General features: G+C 36.5%; 1 long non-coding RNA gene across 1 annotated transcript; it reads right to left on the bottom strand.

Moving 5' to 3' along the window:
- Positions 1-7,705: 7,705 nt before the first annotated feature.
- LOC110459206 lies at positions 7,706-17,072 on the bottom strand. The gene is made up of 9 exons (XR_002463871.1): positions 17,023-17,072; positions 15,363-15,405; positions 14,853-14,916; positions 12,166-12,626; positions 11,432-11,662; positions 11,123-11,197; positions 10,810-10,911; positions 10,378-10,439; positions 7,706-8,178 (listed from the first exon to the last, which is right to left on the bottom strand). It is a non-coding gene; the product is annotated as an uncharacterized LOC110459206 (long non-coding RNA).
- Positions 17,073-22,748: the final 5,676 nt, after the last annotated feature.

A 22,748-nucleotide genomic window follows, 5' to 3' on the forward strand; every position in this document is an offset into this window, starting at 1 on the left:
GCACCTTCATCCCAGTTTGTTTCTGGCCAAATATCATCACCCTAGGCCTTACAGTTATTAAGAAGAAGTTGTTTAAAGTAAAATACTGACGTCGGATGCCAGACGACAGACGGACGCTGCACCATGCCATAAGCTCACTTGGCCTTTTGTCAATTTGTCAAATGCATATACATGTATACAAGAGGCCCAGAGGGCCTGTATCGCTCACATGTTTCTTTTGTTACATGAAACTGACATGTAGGTAACTTAAGAGCAAATTTGGTAACTAGAACACAAGACATTTTAACATCTCATAAACAGTTCTGAAGATATTGTTTGAAAGGTGGGGTCAACATTTGGCCCCCACATTGATTTCTTTTATTCTTTTGCATGATCAATAACTGCAAATATGATTATTCATAATCGCTAATGATAACCGTAGTGGACCTCCTTGCATAACACCAGGTTGAGTGACTGGGGTATCCTAACAAAACGACAGATACATCTCACAGGCGAATGTTATTTTGAAAATGAATTACGATAGTGTATAGTGTATAAAATTACTGTTTTTTTGATACTGAATAAGTCATATTGGTATACATGAAGTAAGCATAGGGAAACATGCAAAATGTTCACAAAATTTAAAATATAACCAACATTGTCAACTTGCCTATATATAGTTACAATGGCAGTGTATATTTCAAACTTCTATAAAAACTTAATATATATATATTCTGTCTACAGAATCATTTTTATGTAAAACAAGAGGCCCAGAGGGCCTGTATCGCTCACCTGAATATGTTTAAAATAATTGGTATGAAGTAAAGATATAGCACTCCATGGTAGTACATATGAAATTTCAGAAAGATCCATCCAGTACTTGAGATATAGCAAGAACAAACTTCAAACAGAGCCCCACCCCTATGCCCCCAGGGGGGTCATACCCACCAATTATACAAAATTGAGACCCCTTGGTCCAAGAATGCTCCAGACTAAATATGGATAAGATCCCTTAATCCCAATGGTCAAAGAAGGATTTTAAAGGTTTTACCTCTATTTCTCCTATTGGGCCCCACCCTTCTGTCCCCTGGGAGACAACACCCACTGCTTTTACAAAATTGTATTGGGCCCCGACTCTCTGCCTCCAGGGGGGTTAGACACACCGTTTATACAAAATTGGTTCCCCTTCACCCAATAATGCTTCATACCAAATTTGGACAAAATCCTTTCATTTTATTGGGCCTACAGAAGAAGAAGGATTTTAAAGAATAATTTGCTATGTTTCCCCTATTGGGCCCCACCCGTCGGGCCCCTGGTGGGCCAGAACCACGGTTTATACAACATTGGTTCCCCTTCACCCAAGGAGGCTCCAAACCAAATATGGAATAAATCCTTTCATTCCTACAGAAGTAGAAGGATTTTAAAGAATTTGCTATATTTCCCCTATTGGGCCCCACGCCTCAGGGGGGCCACACGCACCGGTTATACAAAATTGGTTCCCCTTCACCCAATAATGCTTCATACCAAATTTGGAAAAAATCCTTTCATTTTATTGGGCCTACAGAGGAAGAAGGATTTTAAAGAATAATTTGCTATGCTTCCCCTATTGGGCCCCACCCGTCGGGCCCCTGGTGGGCCAGAACCACGGTTTATACAAAATTGGTTCCCCTTCACCCAAGGATGCTTCAGACCAAATATGGACAAATCCTTTCATTCCTACAGAAGTAGAAGGATTTTAAAGAATTTGCTATATTTCCCCTATTGGGCCCTGCCCTTCAGGTCCCAGGGGGGCCAGACCCACCGTTTATACAAAACTGAGTCCCCTTGGCCCAAGGATGCTCCAGACCAAATTAGAATAAAATCCCTTAATCCCTACGGTAGAAGAAGGATTTTCAAGGTTTTACCTCTATTTCCCCTGTTGGGCCCCACCTCTCTGCCTTCATGGGGTTAGACAGACCATTTATACAAAATTGGTTCCCCTTCATCCAAGGATGCTTCATACCAAATTTGGACAAATTCCTGTCATTCGTACAGAAAAATTCAGGTATTTGATGAATTTGCTATGTTTCCCCTATTGGGCCCCTCCCTTCTGCCCCCAGGAGGGCCACACTCGCTGTTTATATGAAGTCCCCTTGGCAAAGGATGCTCAAGACTAAATTAAGATAAAATCCCTGAATCCCTATGGTAGAAGGATAATTTGCTATGTTTCCCCTATTGGGCCCCACCCCTCAGGACCCTGGGAACCCAGACCCATGGTTTATACAAAATTGGTTCCCCTTCACCCAAGGATGCTTGAGACAAAATATGGAACAAATCCTTTCATTCCTACAGAAGATGGATTTAAAAAAATAATTTGCTATGTTTCCCCTATTGGGCCCCGCCCCTCAGGCCCCTAGCGGGCCACACACACCCACGGTTTATACAAAATTGGTTCCCCTTCACCCAAGGATGCTCCACACCAAATATGGACCAAATCCTTTCATTCCTACAGAATAAGAAAGATTTTAAAGAATTTGCTATGTTTCCCCAAATGGGCCCCTTGGGGGACCAGACCCACCATTTATACAAAATTGAGTCCCCTTGGCCCAAGGATGCTCCAGACTAAATTAGGATAAAATCCCTTAATCCCTATGGTAGAAGAAGGATTTTAAAGGTTTTACCTCTATTTCCCCTATTGGGCCCCACCCCTCTACCCCTGGGGGCACAAAATTCAGTCCCCTTGGCCTAAGGATGCTCCAGACCAAATTTAGTCAAAATCTGCTTGGCCGTTATAATAATATAATAATATACAACATTAAATTACTCTAAGGCGCTTTACAGATAATAGTAACGGTTATTATTGTGAAAACAAACAACAAAGGCTTGCAATCACTTTCATACATTTAACAAGCAATGTGCACATAATTGAACAAATAAAAGGGTGGTATTTACATGACGTCTTTGCAAAGATTCTAAAATGCAGACGTGAAGAGGTGAGTTTTTGTGTCCCTCTTGAACTTGGCCAGGGTATTCGACTTCCTAATAGCAGATGGTAAGCTATTCCACAACGTAGCCGAAACCCTCCCAAAGCATCTGTTTCCGTAGGTCTTAGTACGAGATTTTGGGACACACAACAAAGATTCTGACTCCGACCGCAGTGATCTTGACGGCTGATACAGGGTAACAAGTTCCTGTAGGTACGGAGGAGCTGTTCCATTCAGTGCCTTGTATGTGTATACCAGAATTTTGTACTGCGACCTGTATCGTACAGGTAACCAGTGCAAGGAATAAAGCGCAGGTGTGATGTGCTCTCTTTCGAGTACGAGTAACTAGGCGTGCTGCAGTGTTCTGAACTCTGCAGACGACTAGTTAGTTTGTCAGATATACCACAGAGCAGGGCGTTATCATAATCCAACCGAGAGGTAACAAGTGAATGCACCAAAATCTTGCATGAATCTGCAGTTAGAAACTGCCGAATACAGCCGATGTTCCTGATCTGGTAGTAACAGGATTTGGTAATAGCGTTCACTTGTTTCTCAATGTTCAGAGAACTGTCAAAATATACGCCTAGGTTTTCTCATTAGTAATGAAATTTCACACTTTTCTGCTTAAAACTTCAATAAAAAGAAATTCTTTCTTGAAATAGTGTAATATTTGGTATCAAAATAACAGTTGGAATATGTTGCATATGATGACGATATAATTTTATACCCACACAGGTGTAAGTCAATGAGGTCCCATTTATCATAAAATGAATTCTGAAACTAACTTCCTGATTTAAGCTTCATATATACCTTTTTGGATTTATCTTGTTTTGAAATTCCAAGCGGGGGCCGACGCTAATGTTTAATCTCCATAGGCATTGACCCCATCTTTGAAATTTTAATTTTAAAGCTTTTAACTCACATTGACCTCTGACCCCTGACTAGCAAAGTTGACCTTTGACCTCATTACTGTAATTGAGAAAAAGATTTGCACGGCTGGTCTACATAACATACCCAAGTATCATGACTAGTCAATATGGTTCTTGGGTTATTGTTGTTTGAATTTTTTAACATATTTGACCCCTGTGACCTTGAAAGTAGGTCTAGGTCTTCTTAATGAGGAAACTTTTATTACTGTAATTTGATAAAAATATTTGCATTGCTGGTCTCCATTGCATGACCCTAGGTTCTCCAGTTCTTCAGAAGTTGTTCAAAAGAAAAAGTTGAAGGACGGACAACGGACGCCGCAGTATGGTAGAAATAAGGCACAAATTCATATTGTAAAAAATATCAGAAGTTATTATAACCTTGGATGATAATACCTTCAGTGACAACGGACGCCGCAGTACGGTAGAAATAAGGCACGAATTCATATTGTAAAAAATATCAGAAGTTATTATAACCTTGGATGATAATACCTTCAGTATGTTGTTAATTTTATAACTGTTTTATTCCAGTGTGGAAAATGAACTAAACTAGAAAATATCTGCAAGACATAAATGCCCCTGCTGCCATGTGAAAAGTTACAACCACTTTGATCTCGATACCCTGAAACATGTTCACACACAAGGTACTACACTTAAAAGTTGATTTTAATATTCATGTTTTTTCTGTATATTTTTCCCATCCTGAAACACAAGGATGTCCGAGGTATACCCACATTTGACCTTTATATGAAGTTTGACCATAATCCGTGAAACATGAGTTTTAATCAGTTGATGATTTTCTAAATATAGCAACAGTGACCTTGACCTTGGAACCCTGAAACACAACAATGTCTGAAGTATACTCATACTTGACCTTTGCATAATGTTAGTGTTTAAATTGAATCAGTTGTTGATTTTCTATATATAGCAAGTGTGACCTTGGCTTTGACCTTGGATCCCTGAAACACAATGATATTCGAAGTATACTCATACTTGACCTTTGTCAGTGTTTACATTGAATCGGGATGGGACGGGACAGGACGGGTGTTAACATGGGATCGGGACGGGACGGACATTGGCAACACTATATGTCCCCCCCCCCATTTTATGGCAGGGGCATAAAAAGGAAAACATCATGCATTTTAGAACCAATTTCATCAAGTTCATACATGACATAACAGCATATAAGACAAACAAAACAAATTTATTTATGAAAGAAAAAGATTCTGTAACTTGTTCTAGTTTACACTAACTCTTGACAATCTTAGGGGCTGCTCACTTTAATTATCTGACCTTTCAACTCAACATGCAATAAATAAATAAATAAATTGAAAGTAAAAACAAATTGCCAGGCGATCCCCAAGCTTTGAAAGCTCTACAACCTCCAGGCGACCTGAGAGGTTAGAGAATAAATAATCAGTAACATATTATATAGTCTCAAGGTATCTACTTTTATGAGTTTGACTATAGCGATAACCTGTAATTAAGGCTATTGTTCTGCACTCAACGCTAGTCTCACCTGGCCAACATGAAAATCTTACCTGTAGGTAACAAAAATACCAAATGTTGGCTAGGTGAGAAGACACCAATCGAAGAGTTTAAAAGTGCATGCAAAGGTACTAAGATTTATCAACAACATATATAAAGTATGTGATTATGTACAACATAGGTAAGCAAAAAACAACATAATTAATTTGGGGTATAATTCCCCAGAATTACATGATCGACTTATGGGGGTGTTCCCCGCCAGCCAAAATACTGGTGAACCTGATGGAGCTTAAAGACAATGTTAAGATAAACAAGACTTTAAATTACAACTTACTTACCTGGTAAAGTGAGCAACCAAAAATGTTAAACAGAGACAGAAATTCAAGAAAAGAAAATTATATATACAAGTTACAATGAACACAAATGAAAAGATGCTGCGAGCCGGCTGCCCCAACCTTTACCACATGGGTCAGGGAGGTAGGTTTATCCATTGCTCCGACCAGCTGGCCAGTGTTTTCTCACTTAGTGGCCTTATCCTAACCTAAGTACTAGAACAAGCTACAGATATAAGAGAGAAAAACATAACATAAACATGTACAAATTTGCAGCCAATATAATGATATAAATGATTGTTTCAATAGGTTCAGCCTTTGGATACTTTCAGTACTTTGATTCAGTTCATAGATTCTCCTCTCCTTCACAATTTTCCAGGCAATGAAGCCCTATCATAACAGTTTCATCAACATCACTTTTTTTCTGTTTTGTCAATTGTTCCTTAAAGCAGTCAGGTGCAATACTGCACAGAAAATTTTCACAGTCTGCAGTTTGGATACTTTCAGTACTTTGATTCAGTTAATAGATTCTCCTCTCCTTCACATTTTTCCAGGCTTGCAGGGCTTCCTCAAAGTCAAATGAAGCAACATCACTTTTTTTCTGTTATGTCAATTGTTCCTAAAGGCAGTCAGGTGTGATACTGCACAGAAAATTCCCTATCACAGTCTTCAGTTTGGAATTCTTTCAGCACTTTGATTCAGTTCATAGATTCTCCTCTCCTTCACATTTTTCCAGGCTTGTACAGCTTCCTCAAAGTCAAATGAAGCCGTATCATATCACTTTTTTTCTGTTTCTGTTCTTTTTTACAAGGTTTAGTTAGGTACTGCCAAAAAAATAGAACAAAATTATTAAAATAAATATTTTTAATTTTTGGTAGTGATATTTTGATTACTATTATAATATTATTGAAATATTATAAGCATACACTTGGATATCTTAAATTTTTCCAGGAGACATCCCATTTGCAATAATGTTAAAGTATATCATTTTTGGAGATTTGTTATAAAAACAAACCAAATCATGATTATAATAAGTATGTACATACAATAGATTAAAAAAGATAAATCTTTCAATTATTCCAGATAAGCTGTTTTTAATAACTGACCTTGACCTTAGATTATTTTAACTCCCTATTGCACATCTTTATTTCAGTGTATCACCATGGCAAATTTCAGAAAATCATTCTTTTGAATTCTGATATAATGTCCAGAAATGAGAGTGTGGGCCGACACATGATTACTATAGGGCACCTGCATCTCCGATTTGGGGCCCTAATTATGGGTGGATTTTGCTCAAATTAAAATTTTGCCCACAACTAAACGATATTAAACAAGACTCCTATTGGGCCATGGAAACTCTTTTATTAAATTTGGTTCAGATATCTTCTTCTGTATTGGATGAAAAGGTAATAATTAAGATTTAAATATATTAACCTTTAATTGGTTAAAATCCGTCCAAAGTACAGAAACAGAAGGATTTTTTGAAGATTAATCTCAATGCCCCCAATTGACTCCCCTTTGCCACTCCAAAGTAGAGAAACAGAAAGATTTTTTGAAGATTAATCTCAAAACCTCCTCTTGGGACTCGTCTCTCTGTTCCCAGGGGTCGGGGCATACAATCTTTTCAAACAAAATTGATTCCCCTTTGCCCAAGAAATGTTTATTTCTACACAAAATTCCTCTAATCGTACTCAAGCTACAGGATTTACCTCCAAATTCATATCCTCTCAATGTAAGATAAGTATAAAGTATCATTTAAATATGTGCAGTACTTTGGTAGAAGTGCTAACAATGTATAACAAAAGGGCAAAACTCCATAAACAAGGGAAGTAACTTTTTGTACTGTGTCCAAAGTATCATTCAAACTGGTGCAGTACTTTGGGAAGTGTAGCTTTTTTCTTGAAACAGATTGACAGACAGCCTGAAGCCTGATTCCAGTATAACTTTGTTAAACTTCCTTTCATTGCAAAGGAAAGTAAACCCAGCTGTTTTATTTTAGTGTCAAGCTACACTTACCTTTTTTTTTTATGGGGCAAACTTTCCGTCCTGAGGTCAGGATTTTTCAAACTTGTGTCATCTTGACAAGAGACAGACTTCCCAGCAAAGAAGATAGATGAAGCCTCAAGAAGATTTAGTCATGTCCCAACTAGTTTTGTCAATTCTTTCACAATGTATAGAAGTCCAGACACAAACAATCCTCCAGCACAAGATTTACAGAGCAGTACAACACACATGGCGGTCCATTGGTCCATCAAGCCCGACCGCACAGGCCTGACGTTCCAATCATGATGCTGTAAAGCCATACTCGTGTCAGATTCATGTCTGTATTTGGAATTAAATGCATTGTCAAAGAAGGGACAGTTCAAAGTTGAGAAATGACTAAACCAACTGAGTTCCAAATATTTCCATTGCTAAGTCATCCATCTAGAGTTAGACTCCACGCATCTGAAAACCCTGACCAGGTGACTGTCCGAGACGTTAGACAATCTCCTACAAAAAAAAAACAAGCTCAATCACATTACAATCACTATTTTTCCATCAACAATATGATTGTGGGAAATGGTTCTTTTTTAGCATTGCTTTATTTGCCTATGCAGTCAAAAATACATATTCTGATGTATATAACAGCACTTTGGTTAAAAAAAAAAAAATTGGGTTTTTTTGTTGAATGACCTTCAGTCTCATCTGATGTACTGCTATGTAAAAGGTGGTTTCCTTTTAACAATGGGAAATTGATAAAAGAAATACATATGTGACCTTGACATTTGACGCATAACTAACTGACTGAGCACTGTTACCTGGAAACATTAACCTTTTAGTAGCAGTCTTCATAACTCAAAACTTTTGTAAATTTACTGATTAACAGATGTTCATCACTGCATCAAGTGACCTAAACTTTCAAAATTCTCTCGGATGTCTTATGGAAACTGTTAAAGCTGGTCATTTTGTGACCTCTCTTCTGCAGCGATTACGTTCAAGATCAGAAGAGTGATGTATGAGATTATTAACAGTCGGAACATTTTGTTGATGCTAATTCACCCATTCTTATTTACAGTATGTAGTAATGACACTTTTCAGGAAAGACAAAGAGAAAAAAAAATCATCATTAATTTCTTTTGGTATGACTTCTTCTGAAGAATGTTTGTTGCCTGTCATAATTCCAAAATGTTGGCCAATCATACTCCAATTTTGAATCTACTACTTCGATGCTTTGCAGATTTTTATTTTACATATATATGGTAATACAGAACATGGACAAAAAAAGAATTAATTGAAAGAGGGAGAAAATTAAAAAAAAAAAGTGAAAAATGTCCAGCTGTTTTCTAAACAAAATTTGTATATTTCAGGTTACATGACTGAAAAAATAGGGTAGGTCTGGTTTTCTTTTCTTTTTGAGGGGGGCCAATTACAGAAATTACAAAAATCACCAAACATTAGGTCTTTTAAATAATAACATGGGGTTTAAATTTGGTTTTGATAGCAGCCTATGAAGTAGTAGGATTTATATACAGTTTCCTTGTTTATTCATCCATCAATTTGTTTGCATCCGATGGACAAGTTATCCAAAATAAGTCTGGATTGAGTACATTTATGCGAAATGAAATTGTCAAAGGTAGGTCAGGTACCTGAAACATACATATTTTGTTTTGTTCTTATATATTTATTTTCCAGTTTACCAATGAAGATGGGTTCTCACTACTCATTTTGTTTTGTCCTTAAATATTTCGTTCTTTCTTATATATTTATTTTCCAGTTTACCAATGAAGATGGGTTCTCACTACTCATTTTGTTTTGTCCTTAAATATTTCGTTCTTTCTTATATATTTATTTTCCAGTTTACCAATGAAGATGGGTTCTCACTACTCATTTTGTTTTGTCCTTAAATATTTCGTTCTTTCTTATATATTTATTTTCCAGTTTACCAATGAAGATGGGTTCTCACTACTCATTTTGTTTTGTCCTTAAATATTTCGTTCTTTCTTATATATTTATTTTCCAGTTTACCAATGAAGATGGGTTCTCACTACTCATTTTGTTTTGTCCTTAAATATTTCGTTCTTTCTTATATATTTATTTTCCAGTTTACCAATGAAGATGGGTTCTCACTACTAAATAATAAAAATGGCCCCTGGCAATTAAATTATGTATTTCCGGTATCCTGTATTTCACCTCTTTAGACCTATTTGTGAATACGTAATTTTGTAACGCGATAAAAATTATTGCTTTCATACTTGATAGGTAAAAACTGAGTGATTGCTCAGTTACACGATGCAATTATATGACTCATATTGTTTAAAATATAGACGATCATAAATGATCTGTAATTACCAGTAATGATTTGAGGATAAGGTTATTTTGTCGATGAATTTAATTAACACAATTTATAGACAATGGTGGCAGTGGGATCTTTATGACCAGACTATAATATCATAATTGTAATATCACTGTATCGGTCTATCATTTAGGTTTTTTAATGACATTTAGAGGTAAATATGACTTACCATATTCTACCCGGCATTTTTCCAGAACTTCTCTTGAATTTCACATCACACGTGGTATTTATTAAAATTTTAGTGTTTATTTGATAGTGGAAATAAAACCACAATGCTTTTTTGTCAGCGAGAATCCATCTTTCAATGAAAAAGTTGATCTTTCCATAAACTATGCACAATAAAGAAATCCACATACCTTCAGGAAAAGGCACTCATACTTCAGATGAGTCCATTAAAGTCGTGGAACCCAACATCGTACTGTAAGAGAAATGTACAATGATATATAAACACAATTTACACATTGATATAGCGAAACAAGGAGATAATTAAGAATTTACCATCATTGCGAAGGACAAAAAAGGCAAAAATTAAACTGCAGCAAATATTACCAGGTATACAGTAATAATATCTCTAATAACAACAGTTTCCTTGTTTCACAATAGATACAAGTGTTTTTGGCTGGTGGTGGGGATGGGTTGTTCTTTCCAAGATATAAACAGGTAGGCAAAGAAAGTTTAATTCTGATAACTTCATAGTCTTGATAGTTTCAAGGCACTATTATTTTTTATTGACCTGAAAAAACCCCATACTAAAATCATGTTTATTCAATTTGATATTTCTTAATTACCTTGCCTAACGGAATTTCCCCGCTCTACGGCGACATAGACCTGCCACTATGTCACACCCTTGGCCCCTTAGCATGGCCCTTTTGACTGCCTCCACACTGTGGCTAAAACAAGAAAAATTAGAACTTAAAATCATGAAATGTCTGTCTTTGAAAGCTCTATTGAAACTAGAAGACTAAACTTGTCAGAACGGTTTAACAAGTGTCAAAATGAGCTTGGATGAAAATTGGTACGTAAAATCAACAAAAAAATATAAATAACACCCCCAAATCAGCTCCAATTGTCATTTTCACATTTTTTACCATTGTTATTTACCTCAGTGTGAAGAAAGTCAAACCGAACGAAACATGGCAGTGTCTCAGTGCCACCTCCAGGCACGTCCCCCGTGTCCTTCATGAAAGAAAATTAAGGTAAACATGAGATTTTTCTTTCTTATGAGAGCAACTTCATTTATAGATGGGATTAAACACTCAGGTCTGAACTGAATATGATGACCAATTTTGATGGAAATTATTTTTCAAAATTTTAGCATCATTCAAGGTCAATGTTTATGGCAATAGAAATTAAGAGCAATGAACATTTTACTTCCTCATTTTTATAATTAATTCCAAGAGTGTCAATTACCTCCTATGGACCGGGGGCATATGAAAAGAGATCGGGGTGAAGGCGTCGATCTCTGCGCCTTGGACGGCGCCACCTCCGGGAGAGATCGGGAAGGGCGACGATCTCTGCGCCTTGGACGGCGCCTCCTCCGGGAGAGATCGGGAAGGGCGACGATCTCTGCGCCTTGGACGGCGCCTCCTCCGGGGGAGATCGGGAAGGGCGACGATCTCTGCGCCATGGTCGGCGCCTCCTCTAAAAATACACAACAATATACTTGATTATGTTATGCTCGATGAACAGGTACTTCATGGAATGAACTGTTTGGTAGCACTTGTCTACATTTAATCAATTTTAATAGTTTTGGATGTTTTTTTCTGAAAGTTTTCATATATACACTTTACTAAGCAGACAGTAACTAAACTGAATACATAGTACATTTCTACTTTTGAAGACCAGCTGTATAGTATAAATAACCTTTATTGAATCTTTTTTGGAGTGAATAATTATGTGCAACTAATACAGTTCGTATTTTCTAAACGTTACCAAGATCAAGATTTACATGCAGCCATCATTGATAAATTAATATTGAGATGGAATATGTTTGTAAAATATACATATGCCGCGTTGATGGAAATGGAGCCAACCAAATTTAATGTATATATCAGAATGCAAAGTCTAACCAAGTTGGTGAAGTGGAAAATACATTAAATATTTTCATAAAATTATTAACGAACTGTTTTCATGCAATTATTTACCCTCCTCCGGCGACTGGCAGGCCGTGATAGTCCGTCAGTCAGATATTCTGGACCAGATGACCTTTACCCTAGTCAGACTTTCCGACGCAAGAGGTACTGTTGCAAAAATAGATTTATTCTAGTTCAGCTGCACTCATCCATCCAGTCACAATAGAATTTAACCCCAGCTCGGAAACGACCAATATGAAGCACTTGACTCAGTATGATTAGATGTTCCCCTCAGGACTATCACGGAGGGGTACATGATATCGGATCCCCACATGTTACCATAAAGGTCCTTGTACCTCAATAAAGGTGTTCGCCAGGGTTAAAAACTTTGTTAAAGGAGTGAATTATGCAGCTGAAATGTCATAAATCTATCCAGTTTCAGATACCCCAGACGCCAAATCACCCAACTAGAGCTCAGACCACCTTCCTAGATATATCTGACCAGGGTTCTGTCCACTTACAGTAAGACAGTCCTGTAAGAAAAAAATAAAATCATATTAGCATCATTTTGGTAAATTTGACAAAATTGGTAGAAGGAAATGAAGAAGTTGTAAATTTTCTTTGTAGTCTTTTGCTGGTTTTCCCCTACTGGGCCCAAACCTCTCATTCTCAGCCCATCTGTAGTATTCCAGATTTATCAATGGTGTAAATTAAATCTTTTACCATAGATAACACACAACTAAATGCAAAGACTTTAATGAGGATGCTTTAACGGCTGCTGGACCAGGAAATGTCAGCCACATTTAGGATCAGTATCTGATCATGATCTTAAGTAGCCAAGATGAAAACTATGGTCCAGATTTGGTTGGTCTCATCATTTGAAGTTGCACCCTTTGCCCTAACAGTAATATAAATATGGTACAGCTGAACAAGTTGCATTACAACATCCCACTCATCAACATAAATATGTAGGTGTACCGCTGTCCTATCCCTCACAGATCACCAATATTTTGCTCCAAAAATATAAAATTAGTTGCATTTGAAAACGAACTCATTATCTGAATTATTGTTTCACAGTTCACAGCCTCATGGGACGAACACATAAACTCATACTCAAAAAGTAGGGGATGGGCTAATAACAGGACAATAAAACTACCATAGATATGGGTAGTGGGTTTATTGCCAGATAAAAATGATATCTCTTGCATGCCCCTCAGAGAGCTACCCTTTTTATCAATAAGAATAAAATCGATCTGTGTTTAATTGAATCCATTCATAATCTTTATTTCTCTCTGTCCATCTTTTAAAACAATTTTTCAATTGAGTATGAAATTAATTTTTCAGATAGTAATAGCACATTCTTTTTTATGAATTTTCATCTTGTATTCAGATGACATTGCAACAGCTAAATCAATAATAAAATTATCTTTCATAAATAAGAATATTTAAGTCTTTTAGATGATACATTGTAAGGAAATGATCTAAGAAGGACAGAAAAGTGGCTCTACGAATATCAATATGAGTAAACAAATGTTGAAACCAGTGTTTCATGTACGTTGGTTTCTATTTATACACCCCGCCGATATTATCCCCAATTCAGGGGCTTTTTACCCAATTTAACCATCAAAAGCAAATGCCGAATGCCATGTAGCTATGCCTGACCGGGGAGATTTCCCTATTCATAACAATTTTATGACGTCACGTCAAGAATGCATCATCACGTCAAAAATGCATTAAGCTTAATTGTAACATTAACATCACATTTTGTATATGATACACAATGAGGTAACAGGGTCAGAGAAAAAGAATCATTCGCCCCCTTGAGGTGAGATTGGTAATCTCAACCCTTGGGGAAAGGTTCTTAAGTTGCCAAACGCATGACAATACTCATGATTGGCAACTCTAGAATCTCTCCCCTCTGGTTGAGAATCCCTTCTCTCACTCCCAAGGGGGCGAGGGATTCCATAAGTCTTTTGGATTCTAAGGTTAGGACCTTACCTTCCACGCTCTATTTTTAGCAGCAGTGACCTTGACCTTGTACATTTTTTTGACACCTATTACACATCTACATTTTTTCAGTTTATCACAATGTAAAAATTTCAGAGAGATTCATCTAAAGTGTTGATGGATTAACAGATGAACACTGAATAGGCATGCTCTAATTCATCAACATTTATTAACTCATTCACCCCTGAAATTTTATAATGAACTATTCCAACCTTTGAATTGAAAGAGTTCAAATGTGTCTTCAGGTGTGAATGAGTTAATTTGAAATAACTAAAGAAAAGTAATTGTTAAACAAAAGACAATTGCAATAGATCACACAAGACTGATAACCTAATAATGTGCAAGTACCTCGCATCGTTAATTCATTTGGTATTAAAGGAATTAATAACCTTTACATATTTGTATGTATAGCAAATATTTCTAAAAATGAAAATTCATGCGCACAATGAAGCACAAAACATGTAATGAAACCTTTGATTTGCATGGATGCTTGAATAGTACCACAGATTAATTAACACATACATGTACAGACAAGTGAATGAAATAAGGTAACTAATGACAAATTTTGAATTGCAGGACACATGTTGAAATTGTACTTTTCATAAAATGCTTGTTAACACAAACAATTGTACATGTACATAACTGCAACACGTTGGTCATGGAGAGTGAATTGAAATTCTTAATATAGACAGGATGCATACAGCTTAATAAAACACATCAATGTTAGTTGATAAAAGGCAGAACATATTCACCTGTCGGTCTGGGGTAGTTCTCTTGCGACATTGGGTCACAGGTCGGCTGCACCTAATGTCCATCCTGCAAATAAAAATAATATGTATGCATTATTATCTCCCTTGAAATGTGAGCAAAATTTGCTTAGTTGGTAATTACACTTGAAATAGTCGACTCTAAAGCATAAAATCAGATTTAAATATGGCATTACATCAACCGTGAACTTTTCCTTTTTGTAATGTACACTTGTATGTTAATCTAAAAATATTTGACTAAAATCAATATTTCTTTTATGTTATCTAATGGTATATCAACCAACGACGAACAAAATAGACAAGTTCATCTTGTAGAACTTTAAAATAGCTATTTATCTGGTAAATAGTGAAGTCTTACAATTGATCACCTATCAACTGTATTTAAGACACTGAAGAACCTGTAGATTATTGACAAGTTACGATTACACTTTTCAAAACGATCAATACCCACAGGGTTAACATAATCAGGAATAACATGTACATTAATATACATACCAGAACCGCCGACGGATTTCCCTTGCTGTTCTCATGGACGACGCTGTAAAGAAGAGCAAAAAAATAAAACTCAAATCTTTTGGTGAATGGGGCCTGTGATTTTTGAATTAGAAAAATTGTGTACGTTGCAGTAAACCAAATTATCGGCGTGTTTCCCAAATTACAGTATAGCCCGGTTATACCTCCACCTTCTGTCAATTGATATTTTGGCAGTACAACGAGTTCTCCCATTAATTGACAAGTGATCTACGTATACATGTACATACACATATTTTTTGTTCAGCCGTTTCCTCTTAGGAGAGGCCATGGTGTGAATGATGAAAACATAACAGAGGTAATATATTGGTGAATTGTATTCAGGTGTTAATCAATAAGGCACACATACTACATTGTATACGTAATGACAACAAACAAAACTGACCCACGGGGCTCACTCAGCTGTGAAATCAACGANGGGGGGGGGCCTCTGGACAACAAGAAATGTTATGCCAGGGGGAAAAAAATCAGAATTGCAAAGGGCTAATAACTCTAATAAATATTGATGCGGTATCCTGATTTTAAAATCCTTAACCTCCTGCTGATTTAATATACATGTATAACTATGGAAGGAAAATGTATATTTATACAGAGTAAAATCATACACCTGTAGTTTAAGGAGCTGTGTAATGTTTACCAAATGTTATGGCTTTATGAGTGTTGCTGAATGTTATAAATTTATATTCGTCTCTGAGGCTTTTATTCCTTGTGGGACTAGTTGCACTCAACTGCAAATTTAGGCCATATTGTAACTCTTGTAAGAATTGACACAGGATCCTGCATCTATAATAAGCATATTTTCATATGATACCTGTGACACATACAAACTTTGGTAACATTTGTGTGAAAACTGTAGGATGCACACAAGAAAAAGTATGTTTCAAAGGACTGTAACTCTTGTAAGAATTGACACAGGAACCTCAATTTATAAGTATATCTTCATATGATCCTCGTGACAAAATTGTGTTCAATTGAAAACTTGAAATAGTTGCAATCACAAGGAACATTTGCCAAATTAAAAAAAGGTTTGTATCGCTTATAAAAATTGATGCAGTATCCCGCTATTATGCAAATCTTCATATGATACCCTATTGACTCTTACAAAAGTTTCCAAGGGACATAACTCTTGCAAAAATATATGTAGTATACCGACTTAATTATATGCAAATCTTCACATGATTACAATTACCATGGGGGGGGGGGGGGGGCGCAATTCTGAGATCTCCCGCTGAGCTTTTATTCGTCAAGAGCTACTTTCACTAATTTACAGGTCTTTTGTTTTAAACAAAATAGGTGTTAAAACTAGATAAGTTGAAATATCGAAAGTACATCTAATTATGGGAAAGTCCCTCATCAAGGGCGTCCAAAAGAAGCCATACGTCTATATATTATAGGTATAGGTATAGTTATAATATTAATAGAGCCAAGATCGTATAATCAGTTAATTGAAAGCTAGAAGTCATTTTGATGTACACGAGAATTGGTCACTCAAAAAAGTGATAATTCGCTAAGAGATGCATAAAAGGCAATCAATATCGAAATTATTGAATCAGAGAATAAACCTAAAGATCAGTATTGATTTGACAATGTGATCAACGCATATTTTGCCGAAATACTGGCTTACCCAAATGTCAGTCCATAAGAGTCCACAGCGCGGGAAGAAGTGACGCGAACTTCGAGCTCGTTCTATATCTATGTGCATGTGACCAAGTGCATTTTCATTGGCCGAGAGGTTAGCACGAACTCAGTTTTCACATGCCGGGAACTAGGGGTCATTGGGGGGTGCAGTTGTGAACAGGTACCTATACTGAAGGAAATTTTACGAAAGATTACTTAGTGAAGAAACACCGAAATGAGTGTCTTTTCTACAAGAAATATCAACCGTGTTAATGTCTTGTTTTTCCCCTCCTACATGCAACTTTGCAGACGTTGTGTCCCTATGCGAACCCCAGCTAAGGTTTGATAATTAAACTTTTCGTAACACTCATCACAAACCATCTTTGACTATATATTCCTTTCTATGTCTACGTTTTTAACAAATCCTGAGAGACCAATATAGTAAATTGTTTAACGTCATATATTTCACCACGGAATTAGATTATCGCATTTTTGTTTTTCAAAAATAAGCTGCCGAAACATGTTTGGACCTGTCCCCTTACATGAACAAAAATGTGTGTCGAGGTGTCGAGAAAAGCAAAACTGAGTGTAGAAGCTCCCGTTTTACATGTAAAAATATCTCGAACATATATTTCTCACTCAAAGTGCTATTTTGTGTTCATTTGTTATTTAACGAAATGAAAACGTGGTAACTAAAATCAGAGACGTATATAATCTCTGTAATGTATACGTCTCTGCTAAAATCAAGCGTATAGTTATTAGTTATCGAGTATCTGAAAAACGTACATGTAGTATCACTATGGGTAATATTTGATGTTTAACGGAATTAACGTCGAGCGGAGCGAGACGACCTTTTTGTATTTTGCAAAATGCTTTTCACATATTTTGTTTCATGCCAATTGCTTCGTACTGGATGAGAGAAACACGTTTGCCAAATGTGATTGTGTCCACGTGATTACTAAATTTTCGCGGGAAAACGCCTGACCGTGATACAGGTTTTTTTTACTAGAGATTGATGAAGAAATTAAAGATGCCCGGAAGATGAGTGCGACACAATTTTGGCCGGTAATTCCAATTTTTGCCATGGCTGCGGTGAAAAAGTTAAATGTTGACCAAATTTAAATTCTGCCCATCCTGTGCCCATAGTGCCCGTCTTAGGCCTGAGCGAGATATACCTCAGATGGCCCTAGGACACCACGGGAGATCGGGTGTGTTGTATACCACGTTAGACATGGAATAACATTACCCACAGGTCTCTGTAGTTATAGAATTATATATAAGTACATGCATATAGTTCGTTACCGGACCCTGTCCCGGTTCAGTGAAATGGTTGTCACCGATATACATCAGAGCCCTTGTCTATGAACGAAGAGGAGACATCAACTATGCAAAAACAAAAAGTAAATATTGGGAACTTCCCCAAAAATAGGACCAAGTCCTCGCTCTCTACACCCTGTCATAGCAAAACTGAAGGCACGAAGATAGCTGTTTGATTGGTCTCGGGTAAAAATTTCTGACCAATCGCTAGGCTGATACCTGTCCTTTGAAGATTACAAAGGAGAGACGCCCGACTTCAAAGGCTGTCAATTTTTACAGTTACGTGACCAAACGATTCTTTAATATACATCCAACTAGTCTTCTCGTTTCATCACACCGAGCCTTACATTCTGCTACAATTGTATGACATGAGCGGAACCCCTGGATAATCTAACATCGTATATGTGGCTAACATAAGACATGAGCTCTATAGAGCTATTATTACGACGAAACCTCGTAAAAGTAACAAGAAAAAAAAAAGCTGGGTTACATTTAAAACATGCTACATGTACCAAAATCTTTGAGACACCAAACTGAAGTCTGGTATTCGTTATTTTTTTTGTAAAAAGAAACCCAATACCACACATGGTTAAAAGATTTAGGGTAGGTAGGTTGTTGAAAAAAATCGTTTTTAGAAAAAAATATTTTTTACAAGGGTTATAAAGGAGAGTGGTCATGACTTCCAGTACTTACTTGAAAATAACAATAAAAAGTTTGGGGTAGGCACAAAAATAGGGTCGGAAGGGTAACAAGAAACAAACAATATTTTTTGTTATGCGTTAAAATGATTATTTTGTTATAACTATTAGAGGAATAAAATTGATTGGAATCCAACAAAGTCTAACATTGTCAAAGGGCAAGGTTATTGGGTCAAAGTCACAGGGGAGTTAGTAATGAATAGAAAATATGTCCAATAAAGGTATAATGAGCTTATGACATGGTGCGGCGTCCGTCCGGCGTCAACTTTTTACTTTAATCAACTTCTTCTGAATAACCAAGAGGCCTTGGGTGATAGTGTTTGGCTAGTAGAATGCTGGCATGAAGGGCAACAAGGTTTGTTCAAATGAATGACCTTGACATATATTCAAGGTCACAGGGGTCAAATATGTTTAAAACCTTTAAACGACTTTTTCTGAATAACCAAAATGCCTAGGATGATGATAATTGACCAGTGACTTCAAGGATGTAGGGCTACCAAGTTTGTTCTAATAAATGACCTTGAATTATGTTCAAGGTCAGAGAGGTAAAATATGTTTAAATCTTTAAACAACTTCTTCTGAATAGCTATAAGGCCGAGAATGTTGATATTTGGCCAGTAATATGCTTGGGTGAAGGATTATTAAGTTTGTTCAAATGAATGACCTTGACGTTCATTCAAGGTCACAGGGGTCAAATATGTTTAAAACTGTTAAACAACCTCTTCTGAATATAAAAAAAAAGATATTTGGCGAGTAACATGCAGGGATGCAGGGCTACCAAATGTGTTCAAATGAATGACCTTGACTAATGTTCAAGGTGACAGGAATTAAATATGTTTAAAACCCTGAAACGACTTCTTCTGAATAACTAAAAGGCCAAGGATGATGATATTTTGCCAGTGGAATGCCAAGATGAAGGGCTACTAAATGTATTCAAATAAATGACCTTGACACATATGGCAAAGTTACAGTAGTCAAATATGTTTAAAATCTTTGAACAACTTCATTTGAATAACAAAGAGGCCTAGGGTGTTGATATTTTGCCAGTAACATACTGGAATATAGGGCTACCAAGTTTGATCTAATGAATGACCTTGACTTATATTCAAGGTCACGTGGATCAAATATTTTTAAACCATTCAAGGACTTCTTCTGGAATGAGATATTACTTCTTTAGCAATAGGTCACCTCACATAACCTATTCTATGTAATGTTTTTTACCTGTGAACTTTCAACATCTTCAAAATTACCCGTCCGCCTTAACTTGATTTTGTGTGCAGATGCAATAGCTTTCACATTTGTTTAATATATGCCAACACCCGCAACAAAGTTAGACGGGAATTATCTCGTCTGTTTGTGTGTCAGGGGACACTGTTTGTCCGGACAAGTAAGTACTCCTGTAGTTATTGACCAATTTAAATAATATTCAACACATAAATGTATATCATGTACTTCAGTAAGTTGTGCACCTTGATATTATGTTTTTATTCAGACCACTTTTTACAGTGTGTCGCCCCTTTGTCAAAAAACATGACAAATGTTGTTCGGACAAGTACTCCTTTAATCACATACACTACACGCATGCATCTTGCACACAGGGGAGGCCGTCCTTAAATGACCTTAGCTGTTAATAGGACGTTAAACAAAATCAAACAAACAAACAAACAAACTCCTTTAATTATTTCGTTTCCAGATTATATCTATGATACAATTTGATGTAGAATCATCAATGTTTATGTGTGGATACATCGTGGCTAGATTCTGTGTCACGTATGAAAAGTAGAACACTGTGACCTATATCTTGACCTCTGCTCATAATAAAGTGAAAACTGTTTCCGGAGCTTTAAAGTGGGTCTGACATCAAACTATCTAGGGAAGTTGGACATTCATTTTAAATCGTGTGGTTGAATTTTTGAATAAATCTGTACAAATGATTTCTGGTATTCTGCGTTTTATACGGCATAAATCAATCAATCTATTGAACAGAAAGTATAAACATTTATCCCTCCTTGATGTTCCCGCCATGAAATGGGGCAGGGCTATAATGGGTATTGTGTTATCTGTTATATACGCATCTGTCGGTCACCAATCTTTTGTGTCGCCTGATGTACAAGGCCACATCAAGTTGATGGGTTGTTCTTCGGAAATCAAAATTTTAAAACAGGACTGACAGCTAGCAAATGTTATAATTCACAAAATTTCTTCTCTGTAGTTTATTGGTATATTAACAGAGTTCAGTATTTTATTGTAAGCGAATATGTTCATCCCAGAATTTAAAATTATTGAAATTTATGTATAATGCCATTTTTATGGCTTGGGCTAAGAATGAGTTTCCTATCCCTGTCCTGGGCAGTCCCTTATATCACACATAATATATTCATATCTTTATTTAAGTTCCTTTTAGACCCCTACGGAATTGTTTTTTCGTAATCAGAAATGAGAATAGGATGGAATTTGCATTTTACATATTTGAGAGAAAACCAAATTTTGACCTGATAGCTACTTTACATAATATGTTACAGGACAGTGGGATCAAAAGGAAATGTATTTTTAAATTGGCAAAAATATTTCGCTGAATCAGAATTGATAAAAAAAATAATTCCTAAAGACTTATATGACATGGTTCATCCGCTCACTATTGCCTTTAAAAATTATTCCCTGTGTCTTTTACCAGAAAAGGGCTTCTGTATGGTAAACAAACAGTCTTTCCTTCAGCTAATTTAGGCATATATAGGAGAATTGCTCAAACGTATGCGAATTTGCGAGGTCATTTTTTTAGTAATGTAAATAGAAATGTTTTCAATGTACACAGCTCAGAGTTATAATAACTGGCAAGAAATGTCCCGGATTGTAACACTAACATAGGCGTTCTCTATCTAAAGTTCTATGCTGTAAATAGTTAAGATCAATTCAGAAAACAAGACATATGCACTTGAAACTATCCAATAAATGCCATATATTTTCTAGCAGAACGTTCAAAGCCCATTCCCTGAATACATCATCAGATCTGAAGTTGGTGTGCGGATAATAACATACAGCTTCACAAAGTGCATCTTCAGTGGCATTTACGGCTTTCCCTTGTTCTGTGACATCATGATACGCAGGATAATTTAACAGAAAAAAAACATGGTATGCCAGTAGGACAGGTTGCATTTTCCATATCAATGTATACAAGTACAGCTCCTTACATAGAACGATCATAAAACAACATTTCAGACATTTACGGTGAACGATATTAACAAGAATTCCTCATAGCTGATCTTTGAAAAGATCCTTGCACCAATGAAGAATTGCCCGTCTACAATACCCCCACCACCGATCAATCCTTTGGTTATGACAGACTTCCGTGGTTATGATTAGAAGACCGGTACATTTCAGTTGACCTGACGAGGTCTTCATAACATGATAAACGAAATAGCATTTGGCAATCCGCAACTCCTACATTTCCTGTTCCTCTGTCCATCCTCACAATCCTTGGTACCAAGTGAAATTTCTCCGCAGTTTCAAAAAGGTATGTACATATCAGATTTGGGTCTTCGTTTATACATTAAATCAATAACAAAATAGAGCTAAAATATACACATTTTATTGGTATTTCTAAGAACACTTTATTCCATGATGGCAAAGTATCACTGACATGCGTAACTTCCTGGAGACACACGGCCGTTGTATGTGGTTAATATACAACTGTGCATTTATGCGAACCAATCGATTCATC

The sequence above is a fragment of the Mizuhopecten yessoensis genome, unplaced genomic scaffold, assembly GCF_002113885.1.
Source record: "Mizuhopecten yessoensis strain PY_sf001 unplaced genomic scaffold, ASM211388v2 scaffold9987, whole genome shotgun sequence".
Lineage (NCBI taxonomy): Eukaryota > Metazoa > Mollusca > Bivalvia > Pectinida > Pectinidae > Mizuhopecten > Mizuhopecten yessoensis.